Source organism: Bos grunniens, chromosome 8 (assembly GCF_055505025.1).
Source record: "Bos grunniens cultivar Pamir isolate PY7600 chromosome 8, Bosgru_T2T1.0, whole genome shotgun sequence".
Taxonomy (NCBI): domain Eukaryota; kingdom Metazoa; phylum Chordata; class Mammalia; order Artiodactyla; family Bovidae; genus Bos; species Bos grunniens.
Genome location: NC_141172.1, coordinates 62,332,560 through 62,341,366, shown reverse-complemented (window position 1 = coordinate 62,341,366; position 8,807 = coordinate 62,332,560). Strand labels below are relative to the sequence as shown.

Genomic DNA, 8,807 nt, shown 5'->3' with positions numbered 1-8,807 from the left:
TCTTGCCTGGAAAAGTCCATGGGTAGAGGAGCCTGGCAGACCCTAGTCCATGGGGTTGCAAGAGTCAGACACAGCTTGGTGACTAAACTACCACCACCATTATTGAATAGCAATGAATTTAACCCACATAATTCAGTTTGCAACCTACAATCATAAAAAAAGAATTCAGAGCAAAGAAATAATTGGAGGAAAAAAGCACAAGATACAGACTGTATTCTTTATTTTTTTTTTAAATAATTTTATTTATTTATATATTGGCTGTGCTTGGTCTTTGTTGCTGCATGGGCTTTTCTCTAGTTGCACAGAGCAGGGACTACTCTCCAGTTGCAGTACATGGGCTTCTCAGTGTGGTGGCTTCTGCTGTTGCAGAGCACAGGCTGTACAGCACAGGTTCAATAGTTGTGGCACACAGGTTTAGTTATTCCATGGAATGTGGGATCTTCCCAGACCATGGATCAAACTCATGTCTCCTGTATTCTTTAGACTCATGGAATATCTCTTTGTACTTTGATCCACTTCACTTAGCATTCTTGGATCACATTGATTTTTTTCTAATTTATTTTTTAATTGAAGGATAATTGCTTTACAGAATTTTGTTGTTTTCTGTCAAACTGCAACATGAATCAGCCATAGGTAATTTTTTTTTTTTTACTTAAAAGTTTTAGTTTTATTTTTGAACAATTGCACAAGTCATTAGCAGTGAGTATATTTTGATGTACTTGATATAACACACTGACTTTTCACATCCTCTGTTAAGCCCCAAGATTAGATATATCTTTCCCAAGAGCCCTGTGGGGGTTCTAGGATGCACAGAGCCTGGGGCTGTGACCCCTAAGGAGCCTTTCTCCTGATAGAAACTTCCCACCTGGAAAAACTCTCCAAATGGGCTCCTGCTGACACTTCCAGTGGGCTCTCCAAGTTTCTTGAATTTTCAAGTAAGTTTATAACTGGAGGCTTATGGGCATGGCACTCTGCTTTATTTGTTTGTTTATTTGAAGTATAGTTGGTTTACAGTGTTGTGTTAGTTTCTGGTATACAGCCAAATGATTCAGTTATTCTTTTTCATATTCTTTTATTGGATATAGTTGGCTGGGATATACAGGAGGACTTTTATCTATTTTATGTATAATAATTTATATCTGCTAATCCCAAACTCCTAATTTATCCCTCCTTCCCCCTTTCCTCTTTGATAACCATAAGTTTCTATGTCTGTGAGTCTGTTTTTGTTTTGTAAATAAATTCATTTGTATCATATTTTAGATTCCACATGTAAGTGATGTATGAAGTGTGTGAAGTCGCTCAGTCATGTCTGACTCTTTGCGACCCTATGGACTGTAGCCTACCAGGCTCCTCTGTTCATGTGATTTTTCAGGCAAGAGTACTGGAGTGGATTGCCATTTCCTTCTCCAGAGGATCTTCTTGACCCAGGGATCGAACCCAGATCTCCCACATTGTAGGCAGATGCTTTACCTTCTGAGCCACAGGGGAAGTCCTCATGTAAGTGATATCACATGGTATTTGTCTTTCTCTGTCTGATTTACTTTACTTCACTTAGTATGATAATCTCTAGGTCCATCCATGTTGCTGCAAATGGCATATTTCATTCTTTTTTAATGACTGAGTAATATTCTACTGTATATGTATACACCACATCTTGTTTAGCTATTCGTCTGTTGGTGGACATTTAGATTGCTTTCATGTCTTAGCTATTATAAATAGTGCTGCCATGAACATAGGGGTGCATGTATCATTTTGAATTTGAGTTTTCATCTTTTCTGGATATGTGCCCAGAAGTGGGATTGCTCGATCATATAGTAGCTCTATTTTTAATTTTTAAAGGAACTTCCATGCTGTTTTCCATAGTGGCTATACCAAATTACATTCCCACCAACAGTGTAGGAGGGTTCCCTTTTTTCTACACCCTCTCCATCATTTATTATTTGTATACTTTTAATGATGGCCACTCTCATCAGTGTGAGGTAATATGTCATTGTAGTTTTGATTTGCATAGTTCGCAATGTTGAGCATCTTTTCATGTGTCTGTTGGCCATCTGTATGTCTTTGGAGAAATGTCTATTTAGGTCTTCTGCTCACTTTTTGATTGGGTTGTTTTTTTGTTTATCACTTGTATAAACTGTTTGTGTATTTTGGAAATTAAGCCTTTGTTGGTCACATCATTTTCAAATATTTTCTCCCAGTCTGTAAATTGTCTTTTCATTTTGTTTATAGTTTCCTTTGCTGTTCAAAAGCATATAAATTTGATTAGGTCCCATTTGTTCAGTTTTGCTTTTATTTCCATTGCCTTGGGTGACGGACCTAAGAAAACATTGCTGTGATTTATGTCAAAGAATGTTTTGCCCATGTTCTCTACTAGGAGTTTTATAGTGTCATATCTTATATTCAAGTCTTTAAGCCATTTTGAGTTTATTTTTGTCTATGGTATGAGGAAGTATTCTGACTTCACTGGTTTATATGTGGCTGTCTAGCTTTCCCCCACCACTTGCTAAGGAGACTTGTCTTTTTTCCATTGTATATTCTTATCTTCTTTGTCAAAGATTAATTGATTGTAGGTATGTGGGTTTGTTTGTGGGCTCTCTGTTCTGTTCCATTTATGCATTTGTTTGCTTTTGTGCCAGTACCACACTGTTTTGATTACTGTAGCTCTGTAGTATTATCTGAAATTTGGGAGTGTTTTATCTCTAACTGTGTTCTTTTTCCTCAAGATTGCTTTGGCAATTCTGGGCCTTTTATGGTTCCATATAAATTTTAGGATTATTTGTTCTAGTTCTGTAAAAAATGTCATGAGTAATTTGATAGAGATCAGATTAAATCTGTAGATCGCTTTGGATAGTAACGTAATCACAGAAATGACAAGAAAGCATGAGGTAGCAATACTCACATAACAAAATAGACTTTAAAACAAAGGCCATAAAGAAAGAGAATAAAGACTCTACATAATGATAAAAGGATCTCTACAAGAAGAGGATATTACAGTCATTAACATATGTATGTATACCCAATATAGGAGCTCCTAAATACATAAATACTAACAGACATAAAGGGAGAAATTGATGGGAATACAATAATAGTGAGAGACTTAAACATATCACTGACATCAAAGGACACATCTTCCAGACAGAAAATCAATAAGACAACAGATTCTGGGTGATGCCATAGAATAGTTAGAGTTAATTGATATTTTCAGGACATTGTGTCCATAAAAACCAGAGCACACATTCTTTTCAAGAGCATATGGAACATTCTTTAGGATAAGCCACATTATAGGATACAAAAAAAACTTCAACAAATTTAGGGGCATAGAAATTATTTCAGGGAACTTTTCTGACCACTACAACATGAAACCACAGAAAGAGAAAAAAATAAATGGTTACATGGAAACTAAACAACATGCTACTAAAAAAATCAGCGAAGTCAAAGTGGAAATTTAAAAACACCTTGAGACAAATGACAATAAAAGCTTAGTCCTGCAAAATCTGTGGGATGCAACAAGAATAGTGCTAAGAGGGAAGTTCAGAGTGATACAGGCCCTCCTCAAAAACAAGAAAAATTTCAAATAAACAACCTAACCTACCACCTAAAAGAATTGGAAAAAGAAGAACAAAAAAAACCCTAAAGTCAGTAGAAGGAAGGAAATAATAAAGATCAGAGAGGAAATAAAATAGAGATTAAAAATTTAATAAAACCAAGAGTTTTTTTTTTTTTAAACGGTAAACAAAATCAACAAACCTTTGGCTAGGCTCACCAAGAAACAATGAGAGAAGACCCAAATAAACAAAATAAGAAATGATAGAGGAGAAATCACAACCAATACCACAGAAATACAAAAATCCCCAAGAGAATACTATAAATAATTATATGCCAACAAATTGGGCAACCTAGAAGGAATGGACAAGTTTCTAAAAACATACAGCCCACCAAAACTTAATCAAGAAAGAATAGATAATTTGAACAGACCGATCACTAAAAGTAAAATTGAATCTGTAAACAAAAGTCCAGGACCAGATGGCTTCACTGAGCACTATGCATTACTGATCGTTAATAATACTTGTATGGTGGTTTTCTCACTATGGCTTTTGTTCTCAGAGTGGTCCATGGACCAGGAGCTCTGGCATCCCCTGAGTGCTTTGGGAGTTGGTGATGGACAGGGAGGCTGGGCGTGCTGCAATTCATGGAGTTGCAAAGAGTCAGACACGACTGAGCGACTGAACTGAACTTAACTGAACTGAGTGCTTGTAAGAAATGCCTTCCTGAGCCAAAATCTGCATCTTCACAAGGTCCCCAGAGGATCCATATACCTGCTGCAGTTTGAGAGTGTCCCTCTAAGGCACCTTCTGTGCACTAATCTCATCACACGTGAATTCCATATGAGCACCATAATGCTGTCACCTCTTACACAGAGGGGAAACAGGAATCAGCAAACAAAATGACCCATCCAAGGTCACGACATGGTTAAAATAGAACCGAGACTCACCCAGGCTTCTCAGCAAACATTTACTGTAGTTTTGTTGTTGTTTAGTTGCTAAGTTCTATCCAACTCTTTGCAACCCCATGGACTATAGCTTGCCAGACTTCTCTGTCCATGAGACTTCCCAAGCAAGAATACTGGAGTGGGTTGCCATTTCCTTCTCCAGGAGATCTTCCTGACCCAGGGATCAAACCAGTATCTCCTGCATTGATAGGCAGGTTCTTTACCACTGACCCACCTGGGAAGCCCTACTGTGGTTTTGCTAATTCAATCTTCCCGTCCATCTAGAAGGACCACTATTACTACCCATTTTACAGATGAGGAAGGCGAGGTACAGAGAAGTTAAATAACTTTGCTAAGGATGTCACACCTTGATCTAGATCCCTATCTGTATGGAATTGACCACAGGAATCCTAAGTGAGTAGGTGGTCTGATGGATGGGGCACACTGGCACAGTGGGCCCCACATGAGGTCCAAAGTCATAAAACCTGGCTTTGAGTCCTGCTGACACCACTAACGGCTGAGAGGGCAGATTGCCTCATCTCTGAGTCTTTGGTTTTCCCATCTGTGAAATGGAGGAAATAGCAAGTGCTATCTGGCAAGGCTGTGGTGAGGAGTAAATCAAGTAACAAATGCTGGGGTGCGTTGTAAACTGTAAAGTCCCATGCACAAGCTGCTAGTTAGTGGCTTTCTTCTCCAGGGACCCTGGCACAATGGTGGAAGAGGAAGAAGCTCAGAGAATGGAGAAGTTGCAGTAGTGGAACTTGGAGGTTGTCATGGGAACCAAAGCTCTGAGGCTGATCAAGGCAGGAAATACCATCTGGCTTTAAACACACCAAAAAGCCTCAACTCACACTGGACTTATTTCTGTAAACAGCAGAATTAACATCATCTTATAGCAGCAGCGTCAGCCAGAGCAATCTGGAGATTGTCTTTTCCTTGATTTCCCTGGTTAGATCTGGACAAGGCACCTCAGGAACTCCTTATGCATCAGCTGTCACTTCCTGAGAAAAGTGGACAAGTCACTGAATAAATCTGATTTTAGATGGAGATACAACATGGCTGGGAGACACCCTCTCACCTCTGCCCAGGCTTTGCAAGCACAGAAGGAAGGCTGGAGGTGGTGTCCAGGGATAACAGGAAGAGACTTGGGCCTCCAGTCAGAGCTGATGCTGGAAGGGTAGTTTAGAGAGCCTCTTGTTTTCATTCCTCCAAATTATTGGTAATGAATCAGGCATGGAATGGGATGGTGTTTGCCCAAGGTCGCAAAGAACATCAATGACAAAACTGAAACCTGCACCCAAATCTCTCAATTCTTAAATCACTGTTTTTCCACTTTGCCAGTTGCATCTTCCTTTGATATTTGTTCCAGCATCATAGTGCTACTCCCTGGGAAACATTAGGCTTGGGATTTCTCTGGTTCCCCACAGATTGTGAGATGAGGAGCAGAATGTTTCTTGTGTCCTACACCTCCCAGAGATTTGACACAGGGAGCCATCATTTCTTTGTTATTTTTCTTGCAAGAAACAAGGTTTCTGTAAACCACATGAGCCCAAATAAATTAAGATGAAATCTTAAAAACAAGAGGGCTATGCCTTTGGGTTTTCAAATCTATAGGAATATCCTGGTTTCATTGCGGCCCCCATCCAGCGGCGGGTGGAGGGGAAACCTCCTGTGGTTGAGGACTTTTTCATGGGGGCTGCTAGGAATCATTTGAGCAGAGAACACTACTGGGAATGCAGGCCCAGGGTGGTTGCTGCCAGTCGGCTTGCCCTCTCTGAGCCTGTTTTTCCCATGTGTACCATAAGGCAGGTTTGATGTGACTTTTCATCTCTGACGTTCTGTGACTTGATAGCTATTTCCTAAGAAAGGAAAGGAGATCCAATATTCCTAAAGCTCTATCACCCTGATGCCTTGTTTACCAGCTGCCCTGTATCTGAGTTGAGAGACATCAGCACTGGCACTTCAGCTCCTTTCTGGCTAGGTCCTGGGAATTTTCTGTGAATACGCTATGGAGGGAAACACTCTGTACAGTCTAAAGGGAAAGAGGCTGCTGCTCTCAATCAAGGCTCCAGGACCTGTAGCCTAAGCTTGCAGGTGACACCAAGGCTACCAATGCCAGAGCACATGCCCATGCTTACGTTTACCTCCAACTCACCCCATCACGCCCTCAGCCACCCAGACTCTGCCCTCAGATTTCTTGATCCTGTGTCCCACCATGGGGTTATGGGCAGCGTCATCTCCTAGGAGTGGAGTTTGGGAAGCCTGACTCCTGGGGGATGCTCCTGGCCATTTCTGGGTTCGGTTGTGTTCACTGGAAGCTGCATCTCCTGGGGTTCATACTCGCTTTCTGCCCCTTGGGATAGGTGAGTCCTCCCATCTTTTTTCCACTTAATTGGAGCCATAGGAACCACTTCATAGCTATCTCAAGGGAGCCCCCAAGCCTTGGCAGCTGGGTTTGGGGATCCTTGGGGCTGCCGGGGCTGCTAGAGTGCCCAAGCTGCAGAGGATAGATCTGGATAGCACCATCTGCAATTTGTTTCCATCCCGGTTCCCAAGACAGGAGAATGGGAACTGTAGCTCCTTCACATTTCCCAGGAGTTAGTGGTTCAGTCTGAAACTGGAGAAATATCTAATGAAAGAGCTAGTCTTCACACAAATAGCTCCATGTTTCCAGTCCACCTACGGACAGGAGCAGAGCAATCCTGGCTGCTTAATCCTTGAGAACTGAATCTCTCTGAAACTCTGAATCTCTCAGTGTTTCCAGCTGTAAAATGGAAATAATAAATTTCCTGTGGTGATTGTGAGAATTAAATAAGAAAGAGTAACTCCAGTGTCTAGGTGCTTTTAGAAAAATTATAAAAGTTGCAAAGCACTTCCACTTCTATTCTCTGATTGACCCTTCTTATTTTCCAGGTCAGGTAAAACGCAACTCAAAGAAGTATGGTGACTTGTGAAAAATCACAAATTAGCTGCTTGTTAGACTGGGGTCTGTTGAACATCTAAGTCCAAAGCCCTTTTTGTCTTGCCACAACTGTGAAATATATCACTTTCTAAACCCTTTGAAGAAATTATGGAAATGAAAATAAACGAGACAGGTATATTTTGTTGAGACATGACACCTGAGGAAAGTGAGAACTTAGAAATGTAAACTTTCAACTTTTATTTACTTCCTTTTCTTGCCATTTCCTGAGATGGACCTGATTTGGAAACCAGTTCTGTTACATGCATATTTCTTCATATTCTGCCTTGCTATTTCTGACTTTGGTGTTGTTCGTGAAGATGATGTTTAGTATGTTCTCTAGAAAGTTAACACCCTAGAAAACAAAGCGTTTTTGGTGGTGAACACTCAGCCTGGGGAACAGAGCAGAGACTCTCCCTGAGGCAATAGCTCAAAATTGAGCCATGCAGGTAATCTGGAGAAAAGACCAATTTTCTTCCTCTCTCTCTCTGCAGTTATAGGTTTATAGAATTGCAATATAGGAAACCAAAGGGACATCACCTGCCCAGGGTCAAAGACCTGGTATGTGGGGAGAAATTTTTAATAAGATACAAAAGGCAAAGACCCCTAATTCAAAAATATATATGTGCCCCAATGTTCATAGCATCATTATTTCCAATAGCTAAGACATGGAAGCAACATTAAAAAATGCTCATCAACAGATGAATTGATAAAGAAGATACGGTACATCTATATAATGTACTACCAGCCATAAAAAGAATGAAATTTTGCCATTGGCAACAACATGGATGGACATGGAAGGTATTATGATAAGTGAAATAAGTCACACAGAGAAAGATAATACTGTATGATATTGATCATATATATCACTTATATGTGGAATCTAAAAAGTAAAAAAAACAGACTAGTGAATATAACAAAAATGAAACAGACTCACAGATGTAGAAAACAAAGTAGTGGTTACCTGGTGAGAAGGAAGGGGAGGAAGCTAGGGATAGAGGATTAAGATGCACAAACTTCTTTGCATAAAATAAGTAAATGACAAGGATATATTCTACAACACAGGTTATATAGCCAATATTTTATAATAACTATGAATGGAATATGACATTTAAATACTGTGAATCACTATGTCCTACACCTGAAACGTACATATTATTGTGCATCAACTATACCTCAATAAAAAAGAGGGAATCAAAAAAAGTAACAGTAGATTTGACTACATGAAAAATTTCTTTTTAAATGAAGGTCGCAAAGTTATCAGGGAGAAGATATCTGTCATATTTAAATCTGATAAGGGATTTATGAGAAATATTTGTAAACCAAGAAAAAGCAGTTTCAGAGAGGTAGAATTTTGAA

The 8,807-nt window shown here is 39.7% G+C and overlaps 1 long non-coding RNA gene across 1 annotated transcript; it reads left to right on the top strand.

Moving 5' to 3' along the window:
- The first annotated feature begins 221 nt into the window (after nt 1–221).
- Nucleotides 222–6,070, top strand: LOC147367229 (uncharacterized). Its single transcript, XR_015169956.1, has 3 exons — nt 222–935; nt 1,373–1,497; nt 5,187–6,070. It is a non-coding gene; the product is annotated as an uncharacterized LOC147367229 (long non-coding RNA).
- Nucleotides 6,071–8,807: the final 2,737 nt, after the last annotated feature.